Here is a 19,028-nt window from a genome sequence, read left to right on the forward strand (position 1 = left end):
TTTAGCTCTGTCAAAAATTCACCATGTTATCTATGAACAATGTCACCTCACCGTCCACCCTTTTAAAATCATAGCCTTTAAATCTGTGGGAAAACCTCACAGGAAAGCCAAATATGTTAATTTTGCTGACTACTTCTGAAAACCTATACATGAGATGCAAGTTCTTTCTTCATACAATAAAAATGCAATGAGTGGTCATGACACGTACTAGGCACTAGTGACAAAAACCCCAGAGTTAAAACCAAGTCCTCCCACTTATCCAGTCCCTCAGCAGGAGGAGAGTCAGACAAGTCACAACTGAAAATAAAACGAAACCAGAAAGCACAAACCAACCACTGTCTGGTCTGTCGGTGTGATAGGAAGACTTCCATTTGAATGTGGGGCAATAGCTTGGCGAACATGAACACTCCCACTGAGAAAAGTCAGGTTAAAAACCAGACCAACGGGGCGCCTGGGTGGCACAGCAGCTAAGCGTCTGCCTTCGGCTCAGGGCGTGATCCTGGCGTTGTGGGATCGAGCCTGACATCAGGCCCTTCTGCTATGAGCCTGCTTCTTCCTCTCCCACTCCCCCTGCTTGTGTTCCCTCTCTCGCTGGCTGTCTCTATCTCTGTCGAATAAATAAAAATCTTTAAAAAAAAAAACCAAAAAAACCAGACCAACGTTTGGAGTCCAAGATGTTGTGAGGCAACCAGGACAGCAGGGGACATAGGTGGAGACATGAAGAGACACTGAACAACAGCTGCCTCTTCCCAAAGGGCATTTGCCAATTCTGGGCCTTCAAGAGCCTGAAGATCCAAGAAAAAGCCACCAATGAGAGAGAAACCGGCTGAGCTTTTGGCAGTGAGAGACCAAGTTATGAGCATGGGGACCCTAGGACTCTGGTGAGCAGGACAGGGTGGAGAACTGAGCCACACACTCCGCTAGTTGTCCCTTTAAGATAGTTACCAATCCTGAAACCAAGCCCAAAGGGAGCCATTAGAAACTCAGTGAAGCTGAAGACAGGCAGAAGAGACTAGGAGTCCACCTGGGCCCAGCAGACAAAACGGGAACAGCATGACAGACAAACTCAATCTAACCAACAGAAAGCACTACACCCAAGCGCAATTCACCTCCGCAAGAGAAGTACCCACTAACTACGCACAGGAGGCAGTCACTAAAATTGACCACGTGGCGGGTGAAAGAGCAAGATTCAATAAATATCAAAGGACTAAAATTATTAAAAGTATATTCTGTCTCTAGCATTAAAGCTGGACAACAACAAAATAATTAAAAAATCACCAACTGTCTGGAAAAAAATCACCGTTTGGAAATTAAGCAACATATTTCAAGTAACCCATTAGCCAAAAAGAAACTCAAAGTATTCTCAATTCAACAATACAATTAAAAAGAAAGATCAATACTACATGCAGACAGAGCTGTGATTAGAATAAAATCTACGCTTTTATTATTTTTTTTAAAGACTTCATTTTTAAGTCATCTCTACACCCAGCCTGGGGCTTGAACTTACAACCCTGAGATCAAGTGTTGCACGTTCCACCTACTGAGTCAGCCTGGCGTCCCTAAGATCAATACTCTTAAATGCATGTATTAGAAATGAAGATTGGAAATTAATCATCTAAATATCCATATTTCGCAGTACAATTTGGAAGTTGAACAAAATCAAGGTTTGGTTTTTTTTTTTAACAAGAATAATGCAACTGATAGACCTCTAGCAAGACTAATCAAGGAAAAAAAAGATAAGGCGAAAACTAATGACAGCAAGAATGAAGCAGAACAGATAACAGAATGTTAATAATAGGAAGTAATGATAGAATATCAGATATTATTAAGAGAATATCATGACTATGTCAATGAACATAAAAGTTGAGATGCATACACAATTCTTTTTTAAAAGATTTTATTTATTTATTTAACAGAGAAAGAGAGAGCACAAAAGCTGGCAGAGGGGCAGAGGGAGAGGGAGAAGGAAGCCTAGCTTGGGGCTTGATCTCAGGACCCTGGGATCAGGACCAAAGCCGAAGGCGGACACCTAACCGACGGAGCCACCCAGGTACCCTGAGATGGGGCATACACAATTCTTTGCAAAGTACAACTTAAGCCCAAGCCATTAGAAACTGCTGCTGTACGAAACCAAAACCATAAATATAAAGCCTATTTAAATAGACCTATTCCGTTAAAAATGGTCAATCTGCAATTAAAATTCTTCCCACAAAGGAATATCTGAATTCTTCCAATAATTTCAGGAAGAATAATATTAATCTTACAGAAATTCTTCCACTGAACAAATAGGGAACATTTCCCAACTTATCTTATGAAACCAGCAAAACACTGATACAAAACCAGTCAAGGACAATATGAGAAAGGGTACGAATCAATCTTTCTTATAAACACAGGTGCAAAAATCTTAAAAAAAAAAAAAAAAATCAGCAAATGTCATCACGCAATATTTCATAATGTATCATGACCAAGAGGGACTCGTCAGAGGAACGCAAGGGTGGTTAAACACTCAGACAGAGGTCTCTGTTTGCGGCAGTCTTCGTCACACTGTCAGAGCACGGGAGCCACCAAGACACCCTACAGCAGGTGAAAGGATAAAAAACACTGTGGTCTATCCAGGCAGTGGAATATTTAGTGCTAAAAAGCAATGAGCTACCAAACCATGAAAAGACTTGGAGGAACCTTCAATGCGTATTACTAAGTGAGAGAAGCCGATCACACTATATGATTCCAAATACATGACATTCTAGGAATGGCAAACCCACAGAGACAGTAAAAATTTCAGTGGATGCAGAGTTTGGGGGGGGCAAGGATGAAAAAGTGGAGCAAAAAGGACTTTTCAGGCAGCAAAAAGATTATGTAGGACAGTATAATGAGGATACATGTCATTATATATCTGTGCAAACCCGCAGAACGTACACCACAAGAGTGACCCTACAGTAAACCGTGGACTTCGGCGATAACTGATGTGTCCATGTAGGTTCACCAGTTATAACAGATGTACCACTCTGCTGGGGGATGCTGATAATGGGGAAGTGTAGCAAAAAGCCTCGCTTGGGACTTCTCATTCCATAGTTGAGACCTGCTCAGGCATCAGAGCTCTGACACTCAGCACACTGCCCCAGGCAGCACTGCGGGGAGGGTGGGGGAGGGGGGTGCAGGGCAGGGCTTCCTAAAACGGAATGCTAATCTCGCTGCTGACTATCGGAGCCTCGGCTCTCCCTTGAACACAGGAGATAGACACCTTTTCTGCTCTTGAAAGAAGTAGGGCAGTCCCAAGTCAGGGTGTGAGGAAACAAGGTGCTGACAAACCTTGGAGTTCAAGCTGGGCCTCACCCCACAGTCTGATATAAATACTCCATAAAATAGCACAGATGCAAGAGAGGAAGCAAAATACTCCCAGAGTTCCCTAGATGATACTCACTATAACACACCAAGATCCCACCAAGACAGCAAACTGATTCTCCTTGAAATATGCCAGCCCTTTAATAAAACTTGAGATGTCTGCCAGAACATGAGAGAAGGAGCAAAGAATGCAAACTGATACAGCTCAATTTTAAAAACTTCAGACATAAACAAGTTTGGAGAGTTTTTAAGAAGTTGGTGATGACCCTAGTTACAGTAAATCCTTAAACAAACTAGACTGCTGTAAAAACTTTCCTCTCCCAAATGTTGTTCTTTCATACAAGATTTGGGTTTCTCTTCTCATCAAGAGTCTAATCTGAATACACTAAATTTCCTATATTGATTTTACTTAACAAAGAGCTAACGTTACTTATTTAATGTTATATCAATACGTGACGGCCTGTATTTTCCAAAAGTCGCTGTGAAAGTGCCTCCTGCTCCAGTGTGACTCTGCCTCTCTCTTCCACAGGTGGAGGCCACGTTCCTTCCCCTCACATCTGGGGGGGCTCCTGACTCACCTAAGAAACATCCCGCGCCAGGTATTAAGAGGCAAACTAGGTTCCCTTGGTTCTCTTGGGCTGCTCGCTCATGAAACCCAACCACATGCTACCCAGAAGCGCAAGAAGCCCGAGAACTGAGCTCCAAGAACCAAAGCCTGAGCTGAGCTGCCCGCTGACAGGCAGCATCGAGTTCTGAGGCCCGTGGCAGAGCCAGCCTCCGAGTGGGCCCTCTGGCTGCCCGCTGTGCCTCCTGAGCTCCCGCCACATGGAAACAGCTGTCCCTCTGGAGCCCTGTCCAGACAACAGATTGGAACAAAATAATTCTTGTCATTTTAAGCCACTAAGTGTTGGGATGACTTGTTATCAGCAAAGATAACTAATATCGCATGGATCCCAACTAAAGGAAGCACAGGTGGTTCTCGCTTTGCACAGGAGCGTGGGGCCTACGATGACTTGACAAAAGTGGTTTGAACAGCACTTGCCTTCTTCTTCCCCTCGCTCTATGACTAAAGACACAGAGTAAGTATCTTTCCAATGCCTTGGCAAACTGTCATGCTCCTTTCTAAGTTTTGGGTCAGCCTCCATCATCGTAGCCTCGTACATTCAGTGTCAAAAGCCACCTCCGAAACCGCCTCTGCTACGAACTTTCTTGCCACGTCTCCTCCTCCGGAACATCCTCTTTTTTGTCACAACTCTCTTCCTCACTTGTCAATAAGTTCACCTTTATTTGCAAAGCTCCTCTGACCACACAACTAGAAAGTCTGGCTCCACAGCAAAGTCAACATTCCTACAGTCAGCTATGTGCTTCTGTGACCGTCTCAGTCAGAACGCTGCACGGTGACCCGCACGGCGCAGGAAGCTTCTGCCGCGCCGCACACCACACACTTACACTCTCCGTTACTTCCCGCCGCACTGCTGGGATTTCTGCGTCCGCATCACCTCCAGCTGTAGCACGCAGAGCCTGCCCAAACTCCACACACCGGCTTTAAGAGCTGAAATAACTGCTGGGTCCACTGGCCAGAGTAACGCAACTAAGTCCGCTGGTTCCTGGGGCGGCTTCATGCAAGCCGAGGGCTCGGCTGCTCCCGCTCCACGGTCACCAGCTTCACAGGACCTCGGCCCAGTCAATTTCACTTCCAGTGTGACCATTTCCTGCTTCAACGCTGCAACTCATCTTTGTTGTCCAATTCCCTCCTGTGATGATCCATTTTTGTAAAATGTCACAAGGGTTTATCCCTGGCAAACAAGAAGGCACCACGACTACACATTTGCTGTCTGTGTATAAACTGAGTAACAGACACAGGGTGGCCAGTCAGCAGCAGACTGGGAAAGAGCTACCGTGACCGGCCGCTGGTCACACTTCACATCTGTTGTTTCTATAGTGATCTGCAGACCAAGTCTGTACTTGATGCAATTGCCCACAGGTGATACCTGTGTTAACTAAAACGGAACCATTCTGTTGAGGACGGGTATTATTTAAGCCACAGAAACTGATATTCGTACATACTGGAACCATGCAAAGCATGGACTGCCGGCATAACAATTCAACTAATATCTTCATTACACAGACTGTTTTTTGGATTTCGGATAATATGGCAAACTATGTAAATCATTTACTTTACTTGAGATATCACTATAAAAATTTTAATGCTATATATCTGATGAAAATATTCAACATTAGACTTTAATATCAACTATAAATTAATTTCTAAGACTGCTAACACCGAGACCTTGAAAGTAATTGGTGAATAATTTTTGGAGACTTAAAAAAATTCCTAAGGAAATGAGGAATGGCAAAATATAAAGAATACAACTGTGCTGAGTTACATACAGTCTTACTTAATTCAGCCAATTTAAACATATGTTATTTGTAAAACCCACATTAACAAAGTGTTGTTAAGATGAACATGTTTTAAATCTAAAGTTAATGTGACAAGTGTAGTTAAGTCATAGCAGTTAAGTCATCATAACCTACTTGTGTTTGTTTATGTATTTATGTTTTAAAGATTTTATTTATTTACGAATGTAGGTTATGGGAGATTACTGACTCAATGAAATGATCCAATGTCAGAATCATCGGCATCCCCGAGGGGGTGGAGAAAAACAGAGGTCTAGAAGAGATATTTGAACAAATTGTAGCTGAAAACTCCCCTAATCTAGCAAGGGAAACAAACATTCGTGTCCAAGAGACAGAGAGGACCCCTCTCAAGCTCAACCACGACAAACCTACGCCACGTCACGTCATAGTGCAAATCGCAAATATTAGATCCAAGGATACAGTATTGAAAGCGGCCAGAGCAAAGAAATTTCTCACGTACCAAGGCAAAGGCATCAGAATTACGTCAGACCTGTCTACACAGACCTGGAATGAGAGAAAGGGTTGGGGGGGGGGCATTTTAAAAGCTCTTTCAGAGAAAAACATGCAGCCAAGAATCCTTTATCCAGCAAGGCTGTCATTCAGAATTGATGGAGAAATAAAGACATTTCAGAATCGCCAGTCATTAACCAATTTCGTAACCACGAAACCAGCCCTACAGGAGATATGAAGGGGGGTTCTATAAAGGTAAAAAGGCCCCAAGAGTGATACAGAAAAGAAAGTCACAACCAATACAAACAAAGACTTTACTGGCAACATGGCATCATTAAAATTCTATCTCTCAGTTCTTAGTGCCAATGTAAATGGTTTAAATACTCCCATAAGACGCCACAGGGTTGCAGACTGGATAAAAAGAAATGACCCATCCATTTGCTGTCTACAAGAGACTCATTTCGAACCCAAAGATGCATTCAGACTGAGAGTAAGGGGATGGAGTTCACGCAAATGGACCTCAAAAGAAAGCTGGGGTAGCAATTCTCATATCAGATAGATTGGATTTTAAACTAGAGACTATAGTTAGAGATGCAGAAGGGCACTATATTGGGGCGCCTGGGTGGCACAGTGGTTAAGAGTCTGCCTTCGGTTCAGGGCGTGATCCCGGCGTTGTGGGATCGGAGCCCACATCAGGCTCCTCTGCTGTGAGCCTGCTTCTTCCTCTCCCACTCCCCCTGCTTGTGTTCCCTCTCTCACTGGCTGTCTCTATCTCTGTCAAATAAATAAATAAATAAACCTTAAAAAAAAAAAAAAGAAGGGCACTATATTATTCTTAAAGGAAGTATTCAACAAATGGATATGACAATTATAAATATATATGCCCCCAACAGGGGAGCAGCAAGATACACAAGCCAACTCTTAACCAGAATAAAGAGACATATAGATAAAAATACATTAATAGTAGGGGACCTCAACACTCCACTATCAGAAATAGACAGAACACCCTGGCAAAAAATAAGCAAAGAATCAAAGGCTTTCAATGCCATACTCGACGAGTTGGACCTCATAGATATATATAGAACACTACACCCCAGAACCAAAGAATACTCATTCTATTCTAATGCCCATGGAACATTCTCAAGAATACACCATGTTCTGGGACACAAAACAGGTCTCAACCGATACCAAAAGATTGAAATTATCCCCTGCATATTCTCAGACCACAACGCTCTGAAATTGGAACTCAACCAGAGGAAAAATTTGGAAGAAACTCAAACACTTGGAGACTAAGAACCGTCCTGCTCAGGAATGACTCGATAAACTAGGAAATCAAAAATCAACTTAAACAATTTATGGAGACGAACGAGAATGAAAACACAACGGTCCAAAACCTATGGGATACTGCAAAGGCAGTCCTAAGGGGCAAATACACAGCCATCCAAGCCTCACTCAAAAGAATAGAAAAATCTAAAATGCAGCTTTTATATTCTCACCTCAAGAAGCTGGAACAGCAACAGAGGGACAGGCCTAATCCACTCACGAGGAAGCAGTTGACCAAAATTAGAGCAGAAATCAATCAATCAGAAACCAGAAGTACAGGAGAGCAGATCAACAGGACTAGAAGCTGGTTCTTTGAGAGAATCAATAAAATTGACAGACCACTGGCAAGACTTATCCAAAAGAAAAGAGAAAGAACCCAAATTATTAAAATTATGAATGAAAAAAGGAGAGGTCACGACCAACACCATTGAAATTGGAAGGATTATTAGAAATTTTTATCAACAGCTATATGCCAATAAACTAAGTAATCTGGAAGAGATGGAATCCTTCCTGGAAACCTATTAACTACCAAGATTGAAACAGGAAGAAATTGATTTCTTAAACAGGCCAATTAATTATGAAGAAATTGAGTCAGTGATAAACAACCTTCCAAAGAACAAAACTCCAGGCCCGGATGGTTTTCCTGGGGAATTCTACCAAACCATTCAAAGAAGAAATAATACCTATTCTCCTAAAGCTATTTCAAAAAATAGAAACAGAAGGAAAGCTACCAAACTCATTCTATGAGGCCAATATTACCTTGATCCCCAAACCAGGCAAAGACCCCCTCAAAACGGAGAATGACAGACCGATTTCCCTAATGAATATGGACGCCAAAATCCTCAACAAGATACTTACTAATAGAATCCAACAGTACATTAAAAGGATTCTCCATCATGATCAAGTGGGATTCATACCTGGGATGCAAGCGTGGTTCAATATTCGCAAATCAATCAGCGTCATACATCATATCAACAAGAAAAGACTCAGGAACCATATGATCCTCTCAATTGATGCCGAAAAAGCATTTGACAAAATACAGCATCCTTTCCTGATTAAAACCCTTCAGAGTGTAGGAATAGAGGGTACACTTCTCAATCTCATAAAAGCCATCTATGAAAAGCCTACAGCAAATATCATTCTCAATGGGGAAAAGCTGGAAGCCTTTCCCTTAAGATCAGGAACACGACAAAGATGCCCACTCTCGCCACTATTATTCAACATAGTACTAGAAGTCCTTGCAACAGCAATCAGACGACAAAAAGGGATCAAAGGTATCCAAATCGGCAAAGAAGAAGTCAAAATGTCTCTCTTCGCAGATGACATGATACTCTAAATGGAAAACCCAAAAGAAGCCACTCCCAAACTATTAGAAGTTATAGAGCAATTCAGTAACGTGGCGGGATACAAAATCAATGCTCAGAAATCAGTTGCATTTCTATACACGAATAACGAGACCGAAGAAAGAGAAATGAGGGAATCCATCCCATTTACAATAGCACCAAAAACCATACGTTACCTTCAAATTAACTTAACCAGAGACGTAAAGGGCCTATATTCTAGAAACTATAAATTACTCTTGAAAGACATTGAGGAAGACAGAAAAAGATGGAAAAATATTCCATGCTCATGGATCGGAAGAATTAACATAGTTAAAATGTCCATGCTACCCAGAACAATCTACACTTTCACTGCTATCCCGATCAAAATACCGAGGACATTTTTCAAAGAACTGGAACAAATAGTCCTTAAATTTGTATAGAAACAGAAAAGGGCCCAAATCTCCAAGGAACTGTTGAAAAGGAAAAACAAAGCTGGGGGCATCACAATGCTGGATTTCGAGCTGTACTACAAAGCTGTGATCACAAAGACAGCATGGTACTGGCACAAAAACAGACACATAGACCAATGGAACAGAACAGAGAACCCAGAAATGGACCCTCGGCTCTTTGGGCAACTAATCTTTGATAAAGCAAGAAAAAACATCCGGTGGGAAAAAGACAGTCTCTTCAATAAATGGTGCTGGGAAAATTGGACAGCTACATGCAAAAGAATGAAACTTGACCACTCTCTCACACCATACACAAAAATAAACTCCAAATGGATGAAAGACCTCGATGTGAGACAGGAATCCATCAAAATTCTAGAGGGGAGCACAGGCAGCAACCTCTACGACATCGGCCAAAGCAACCTTTTTCATGACACATCCCCAAAGGCAAGAGAAACAAAAGATAAAATGAACTTATGGGACTTCATCAAGATAAAAAGCTTCTGCACAGCCAAGGAAACAGTCAAAAAAACTAAGAGGCAGCCCACAGAATGGGAGAATATATTTACAAGTGACACTACAGATAAAGGACTGGTATCCAAGATCTACAAAGAACTTCTCAAACTCAATACACGAGAAACAAATAAATCAAAAAATGGGCAGAAGATATGAATAGACACTTTTCCAATGAAGACATACAAATGGCTAACAGACACATGAAAAAATGTTCAAAATCATTAGCCATCAGGGAAATTCAAATCAAAACCACACTGAGATACCACCTTACGCCAGTTAGAATGGCAAAAATAGACAAGGCAAGAGACAACAATTGCTGGAGAGGATGTGGAGAAAGGGGATCCCTCCTACATTGTTGGTGGGAATGCAAGTTGGTACAGCCACTCTGGAAAACAGTGTGGAGGTCCCTTAAAAAGTTAAAAATTGAGCTACCCTATGATCCAGCCATTGCACTACTGGGTGTTTACCCCAAAGATACAGACGTAGTGAAGAGAAGGGCCATATGCACCCCAATGTTCATAGCAGCAATGTCCACAATAGCTAAATCGTGGAAGGAGCCGAGATGCCCTTCAACAGATGACTGGATTAAGAAGTTGTGGTCCATATATACAATGGAATATTACTCAGCTATCAGAAAGAACGAATTCTCAACATTTGCTGCAACATGGACGGCACTGGAGGAGATAATGCTAACTGAAATAAGTCAAGCAGCGAAAGACAACTATCATATGATTTCTCTCATCTATGGAACATAAGAACTAGGATGATCAGTAGGGGAAGAAAGGGATAAAGAAAGGGGGGGTAATCAGAAGGGGGAATGAAACATGAGAGACTATGGACTATGAGAAACAAACTGAGGGCCTCAGAGGGGAGGGGGGTGGGGGAATGGGATAGACCGGTGATGGGTAGTAAGGAGGGCACGTATTGCATGGTGCACTGGGTGTTATACGCAACTAATGAATCATCGAGCCTTACATCGGAAACCGGGGATGTACTGTATGGTGACTAACATAATATAATAAAAAATCATTAAAAAAAAATAAAGATTTTATTGATTTGACAGAAAGAAAGAGAGAGCACAGCAGGGGGAGGAGGAGGGGGTAGGGGCACAGGGGACAGACAGAAGCAGACCCTGATGTGAGGCTCTATCCCAAAACCCGGAGACCATGACCTGAGCTGAAGGCAGACCAACTGAGCCACCCAGGTGCCCCCACTTGCATATATTTAAACTCAGAAACAGAGAGGTGGCCACTGGCCAACACTGTCATCTATAAAAGGAGGAAAACTTAGAAACAATCAGAAATAACCTTTTCCATGGATCCAATTAGCTAAACACCTAAAACAAATATGAAAGAGATTCTATCTTGGGATCCAGATGGAAAACTGATCTTTTCCTTTCGGAATATTATAGTAACTTTCTACATTGGACATTTCTAACATTGCTAAGCCCTTCTCATTTTTTGTACTTGACAAAAACCAAAACTATACAACTGCTTTGTCAATTTAGAATATTAAAAATAATTAAGGCATACCCTGTGCTGGATTTCCTAATTTTTTTTAAAGATGTATTCATTTATTTGAGAGAGGGAGGGAAGGGGAGGGAGGGAAACATGTGAGCAGGGTGGGGAGAGGGCAGAGGGAGAGAGAGGATCTCACACAGACTCCCTGCTGAGCGCAGAGCCCAACATGAGGAGGGATGCAGGACTCATTGCCGGGCTCAATCCCATGACCCGTGAGACCATGAACTTAGCGGAAACCAAGGGCTGGACATGCAACCATCTGAGCCACCCAGGTGCCCCTGGATTTCTAAACTTCTGATTGCTATGTTACGGAAGCCACCTCTGTGTGCTCGGGTGGCTGCACTGATGGCTCTAACAGGCGTATGTCCTCCCATTTAAAGCCTGAAGCCTGTACTAACACCTGTGAAGGTAAAAGGAGAATCCTGGAGGCCCTACACACAACAAGCAGGTCTTATGTTTCTACTATTTCCGGTATCATGAAACAGTTGTCCAGTTCGATTTAATGAAGCCAGAAGGACTTCAATCAGATAACCCAACTGACCCTACCAAAACTCACAGATACTAGACATCTTTATCTTATGTTGGTTCAGTCTACTAACCTGTTCAGTGACCGTTCCAGTCCTCTCTGCCCTCCTACTATCTTTCCCTTTCCCTGTCTTTCCAAAACAAGCACATTAGCGGACAATCTGTCCAACTGTCTATTTGATTCTCTATCCCTACAACTTTCTAACAAGGACCTTAGAACTGAAGCTAGGAACACAAATGGTACTGTACTTCACCCAAATCTAAGAATCACATTTCCTTTCACCTCCGATACCAGAATATTATTAACCCCAAGACACCTAAACTAGGCTCCAGGCGCCACTAACTAACCAACAATACTGGTTATTTCCCTGAGCCCCAACGGAGCTCAGGGACTCTGAGGAATCGGGAGAACACGTGACCCCGAGGATCAACAGTCTGGGCCAGCAGCCTTCCTCAGAGAACTACACCGACACTAGTATGGCTCTATTTAAATTCTCTCAGGGTATCTGTATGCCCCACCGAGACCAATTTAATTACAGACTGACTGTTAAAAGCCAGGTATCACATGCAATAGATGTATATCCTCTCAAAACATAACCACCCAACTATTCTTTGTGGAATCAGGTGATCGCCCCCAGCGTACCTGATCAAATGAACTCTGCAGTTCCTTGTATTTAGTAACGGTCGGAGGGTCTGAAAACCTGTAGTTCCCCGGTCTGTAGGAGGGTCTCTATGCTGGCTAGGAGCTCCCAGCCGAGAGCACGGGACCATGTTACCGGTAGCTACGGCCCACGGAACACGACACCAGCCCAAGCTCTAAGGGCTCACCTCACCAGCAAAAGTTCATCGGCTCACAGGCTTAGATGTTATAGTCATTCTCGACCATTCACTGGATAGCCAAGGCGGAACTGTACAACAGGTATACTGGGTCAATAATTTAGAAAAGGGGAAATAACTGACGGATACGAGGGGGAAAAAAAGTCCACTTTGTTATCCAAGACGGACCAACCTGATCCAAGAGACTTTTTCTCTCAGGCCTTAAGCGAACTAGAAAACCAGCCATAATGAAGGTTCCCCCAGTTTCTCGTGACTGTTGTGTTAGCATCTTCTTCTGTGTTAGGTAGCTAGATATTTAAATATTGTAACAAAGCCACTGTGCTGAGCTAAGATCCAATTAACGCTACAGTAACAAAAGGAACCGAAATGGATAAAAAGGTGGTCTGGAGAAACCATGATGAGGAAAATGGCCCAGAAGTGGCCTAACTAAAGAAGAAGGGCCTCCAAGAGGCCACTAGCCGAAGTCACCCAATAGAGGAACATGTCACGCACACTGCACTGTTTCTAGGAGCACCCGCAGGGAACTGAGGCTGCCTCCCAGACGCCATCCATGTGCTCCAAGCAAACTTCGATAAACTGCAGCCAATCAGTCAGAGGTCAGATCAAGACACAAATGTAAAGGTGCTGCTTAATAATTTCCATCTTCTCTATTCTAACAGAACAATAACATTTAGTGATATGAATGCTGAAACAAACTGGCCTATCCATACAACAGAGCAGAAGAGCATTCAGCCATAACAAGGACAAAGTCCTGGTACCACTACACCATGGATAAACCTTGACGTCATTGGGATAAGTCAAAGAAGCCAGACAAAAGGCCGTATGTTGTAGGATCCATTTATATGACAATCCCAGAAGAGGCAAATCCAAGGGGACAGAAAGCAGGTACGTGCTTGCCAGAGGCTGGAGGGAGGGAGATGAGGAGTGCCTGGCTATGGGTATTGGGTCTCTTTTTGGGGTGACGGAGCCGGACAGCGGCGATGGTCGCACAACCCTGTGTGTATACTTAAAACCACATGGAGAATTTCACGTCACATGTGAAATTCTGTTATGTGAAATTTATCTCCATTTTTAAAATTTATTTTTTTTAAGTATAGTTTTTCTATGGCTCCAAAATCTTAAACACCAACAATGCTAATAAGCGTGGCAAAGATGTGGAGCAAATAGAGCTTTTCTATGCTGGTAGCTGGGCTATAATCTGATACAGGCATGTCGGAAACGATCTCTGCTACAGCTGGAGAGCACCGGGACACACACTACAAGCAGCCACTTCACTCTTAGGTACATGCCGAAGAGACACCCAGGCGCAGGGCCACCAGAAGACGCATGCAGGGGGCGCCTGGGTAGCGCAGCGGTTAAGCATCTGCCTTCGGCTCAGGGCATGATCCCAGCGTTCTGCGTTCGAGCCCCACATCGGGCTCCTTCGCTAAGAGCCTGCTTCTTCCTCTCCCACTCCCCCTGCTTGTGTTCCCTCTCTCGCTGTCTCTGTCAAAAATAAATAAAATCTTTAAAAAAAAAAAAAAAAAAGACGACGACGACGCATGCAGTATTCATAGCTGCGCCATTCACATAGCTCAAAACTGGAAACAACCCAACCATCCATCAATAATAAAACAAACTGTGGTATATTCTTAAATGGAATACTATATAGCAATGAAAAATGAGGAAGTGCTACATGCAACAACTTGGATGAATTTCACGGACATTATGATAAATAGGCAAAACAGAGTCATGGTGACAGAAATCAAAATGTTGGTCACCTTCCCAGGGATATTGATTGAAAGGAACCATGAGGGAGGCTGCTGGGGCTGGTGACGTTGTAAACACTGATATGGAAGGTAGTAGTTAAACCTATACCAGGATACACAAGATGTATGCATTTTACAGTACACACACACACACACACACACACACACATTTATTTACAAAATGAGAACAAAAATTTTTCCCAGAAGACAAATGACCAAAAGCAACATGCCATGCCAAATGCACTGGCTAAAATCAACTGCCTGAGCCACAATTATCAACCTAACAAAGAAACGATTCACGTGGGCACATTTCATAAACGGCAACTGTTCTTGATTTTTACGTTTCTGCCTAGGCCTCTCTTCTAATTGTACATGAACATGTTATTGTGCAAAACAGGTAAAATGAATGATGCTTGCAAATACCAAATTACCATTCATTTACCATCTTCTATGAAAGGAGTTCTTTACACACGTACTGACATACATATGACAGAGATCTTTGAGAATCTGTTGAAAAATATGAACATTTTCAAGAGAAAATGCATATACATTAAAACACACAAAATTTTGTATATGATTGAAAAGTTCATGGATCCCCTAAAACTCCAACTTGGACCCCAGCTCTAAGACCAACAGTCCAATCAACGGAGGCAAATGTCTGCCACTGCCAACACTCATTACAAACAAAATTACTACTTCCTGGGTGACTCTACATGCAAGGAAGACATAGGTCATCTCGTTTAATTTCATTTCCACCTCAACTGCTAGAGGTGGGTGGTGCTTGCCTGGTTACAGCGACATAAAAGTCTAAGATGAAAGACGCTGCATGTTCCAAGGACATAAGTCTCCTCCATGGCCAGGTGGTGACAGTGTGACACTGGGGCTCTGAAGTCCTTTCAGTTAAGGTACACCATACATCTAAACACTAGGGAGCCCTTTCACCCCCACCTAACAATGTTCTCTGCCCCTGAAACCCTCGACCTGGGGGAAGCAGCCCACTTTCATCAGTATGCACACATGCGTGTGCACACACACAACTACTGTAGTCCCCACACTAGGAGTAAAAGAGTGTACCCTGATGGGTGCGGCACATCTTGTCACACCTATGGCAGGAAAGGCCAGAGAAATCTGGCACATCCTGGAACGGGGCTTCCTACTGCAGCTTCCCCGCGACTGACTGGCAATGGGAAGAAGAAGGCAGGAAGACATCTTTTTCCTTATCACTCAATCAATGGTAGCTAACGTGATGAAAAGAAATAGAGGAAGTATGGCCAGATGGAATGGGTGGACGGCCGGTGGGAGCCTGGATTGGTGTGTCTGTGTCACACGACAGGACCCCCAGGTTTCCTGGAAATCACAGCAGTAAGGGCTGTCCCCTTAAAGCCAGGCTGAGGAGGTCCATGCCTGGTTCCTAATTACTTCTACTGAGCACATCAATCAATGATACACATTCTCGAGCACATCTTTGTTACTAATTGCAAATCTCCCAGAGAAAAGAAACACAGCTAAAGTATTTTTCTATAATATTACTTTATAATTGAATTATATGTTTAAAAATGTAAAATAAAACAGAGTTAATGCAGGCGTTCAAAATCCATGCAGAAAACGTACATTAACTAATTCCTCCAGCACTGCAACATTTCTGAGCTTGTATCTATCATTGTGCATACTGCATCCAAACACTTTCCTTACAAAGAAACTATCTCAATACGAGGCCTTCGAAGAGCAGAAAAATCACGCTTGTAGCCGGGGGCAGGGTGCTCCTCCGGAACCTCTTCTCTACAGGCGTGAGCACTTGGCCTACACCGGCTTCAAGCACCCACGTTCTCCTCGCCATGTTCCACAGCCGTACTCCAGAGCAGTCTTCCCTAACAGGGCTCTCATGCTTCCCCCACTTCCTTGCTACCTCCTGTTCTTAGTAATGGTTCAAGCTTGGCTCCTGGATCCCCTGTGATGAGCCCTGCTAGGCAATGCGCCCTGTACTGGATCCCTGAGCCCTGGGAGGGTTACAGATGCTGAAGCGTCATGTCTGTTCCCCTGAAAGCACTTTCCAACTTGAAAGAGGTGTGACAACAGCGCCTAGCCCTCTGTGATGTCTAGAGACAGACAGGGAAAGCTCCTTGTTACCAGAGGAAACGAAGAAGCTGCAGCCAGTGGGCTAGGAGGTAAACCGAGAGGCTGAGAGACCAAGTCAAGGAAGGAGGTGCCAAACGCACGACCTGGTCAAAGGAAGAACCTCTCTCTGCACCCCAGTGCAGTGATGGGGGGAGGAAATGCCTGCTGAGAGGGAGTTCCACAGAGCTTATAAAGAAAGGAGGTGCAGGCAGGACACGCAAGGAACTCATGGCATTTTGCTGAAAAGGGAGAATGCAGACATGGGGACCCACCTGCAGAGAAGGCAGGGACTTCTGCTGGCCCTGTGCGTGGCACATGAAAGCCACACAACAGATATACCAACTGGAAACAGGTCAGGTCAGGTTTTGCAGATGTTCACTGAATACATGACTAAAATCTCACTGTACTCGAACACAGTATATACTCAGCCTCTACTAAATAAGAAAAAACCTGGGGCGCCTGGCTGGCTCAATCTGTAGAGCATGAGACTCGAACTCAGGGTTGTGAGTTCAAGGCCCACATCGGGGGTAGTGTTTACTTAAAAAAAAAAAAAAAGGCAAAATTGAGTCTAGTATTACAAGATAAAAAACAAAAAGCCTTTTACTTAATATTGCCAATGTGCTAGCCACCTAAGCAGTTTTTTATATACATTACTCACTTAATGTAATCCCGATACAAATCCTAACAAGTACACATTAACCCTCCCAACACAGGAGAGAAAAACGAAGACATAAAAATGAGGGAGGAGCAGGGTCTGGATGGACCACCCTCCTCAATAAGCAGCTAGAAAACTGCACAGAACATGGGAAGCAGCTGCTTTTACCCCGACACACGCAGCACCTCACCATGACCTCTGAAGGAGGGGACAGATGGAGTGAGACCTGGCTCTCTGCCAGGGGGCAGTTTCTGGACAGCAGCACAGGGACGGTAACCCAAACAGAGCCTGATGAGCTCAAGAAGAACAGAGAGGCAGGACAACTAGAATTTGCCAGAAGTCGTGCAGAGAAAAAGTTCCAAATTCTCCATGGAACTCCCCTTGAACATTTGGGTATTTGAATTCATTCGTTCATTAAAATAGTCCTGTCCAGTGGTTCACAAAGAAAAAATTAATGTTTTTAATGGGCTTGGATCATCATCTTAACATTTCAGTCTCTTAAAACTAACTCCAGAACTTAGTGTGAAAAATTAAGTTAGGAGGGGCTACGGTATCACGGTGCTGAGACAGAGGTCTGGGCTGGCTTCAAATCCAGCTCCACGAACATGCGGTTAACATGCCAACAGGACATTTAACCTAGTTGTGAACACCAGTGTGCTGACAGCAGGACAGCAGTGACTTCACAGGACTATCACACGGATTGAATATAAAAACATATACAAAGACAATGTGATCTAGAATGTGCTACATACACAACGAGGAAGCCAATGCCAATGATTCATTTGGTCATGAACACTTGTCCACCAGGCAGCAGGAACTGATGTGCTCGGTCTGAGGGTCTGATCTGCAACCCCACCCCACACGGCAGCTCCCAGGAGTAGCCTCATCTGGGGGCGCAGACAGTGAGCGGCTGCACGACTTGCCCCAGACCCTGCGACTCCCTGTGCTGGCTCACAGTCTGTCTTTCCCTTCCGCACTAGACACCCGCCAATCCGAGGACGGTCCACGGACTAGCAGCACAGGCATCCTATCATCAAGAGGCTGTAAGAGCCCTACCACAAACCTACTTAAGAAGAGTCTGTGCTTTAGAGACGCCTCGGGGGGGGCTCAGTTGGTGAAACATCTGCCTTTGGCTCAGGTCATGGTCCCGGGGTCCTGGGATCGAGCCTGGAGTCAGGTGCCCTGCTCGGCGGGCTGCTTCTGCCTCTCCCCTCTACTCGTGCTCTCGCTTGTGCGCTTACTCTCTCCAATAAATAAAATCTTAAAAAAAAAAAAAAAAAAGAATCTGTACTTCAACAAAACTACCATGAGATCCCTATGCAAGTTTTGTCTGGGAGCCACAACATTAGGTACCTGTATCAAAACAAAGAAACGTTCTAATTTTCTTTACTGTATTTATTTACTTCCCACCTACTCATTCATCCCCTCGCCCCAACCAAAACATATTATAGTAGACTATAAGGTGCTTTCCTGGGCATCAGGGTATCAGGACAGACTGATACTAGGAAAGAGACAGACTGGTCATCAGGACAGAGCAGGACACAGGAAATAGCCCCTGCCCCTATGGCCCTTATAAGAAAGACCAGCACAGACAAGTACATGAAGAACATGGTGTTAGGGGTGATGCCGGGAAAACAGGTACCGCCCAGACATGGGGCATGGTCGAGTTCCTAGAATATGAGTTCCAAGCCGGGATCTTGAGAATGGGTACGTCTAAAGTTACACCCAACAAAAGACATGGCTGCAGGTGTATGTTAGTGATCCAGGGAGTCAATGCAAAGGTCAACACGGCTTTAATTCAAACAGCAGAG

The 19,028-nt window shown here is 43.8% G+C and overlaps 1 protein-coding gene across 2 annotated transcripts in view; it reads right to left on the minus strand.

The window, feature by feature from the left end:
• Positions 1-19,028, minus strand: part of LOC125281931 (focal adhesion kinase 1-like) — a 143,206-nt gene that overhangs the window by 83,474 nt on the left and 40,704 nt on the right. The gene's annotated exons all lie outside the window — the stretch shown is intronic.

Source organism: Ursus arctos, unplaced genomic scaffold (genome assembly GCF_023065955.2).
Source record: "Ursus arctos isolate Adak ecotype North America unplaced genomic scaffold, UrsArc2.0 scaffold_16, whole genome shotgun sequence".
Lineage (NCBI taxonomy): Eukaryota > Metazoa > Chordata > Mammalia > Carnivora > Ursidae > Ursus > Ursus arctos.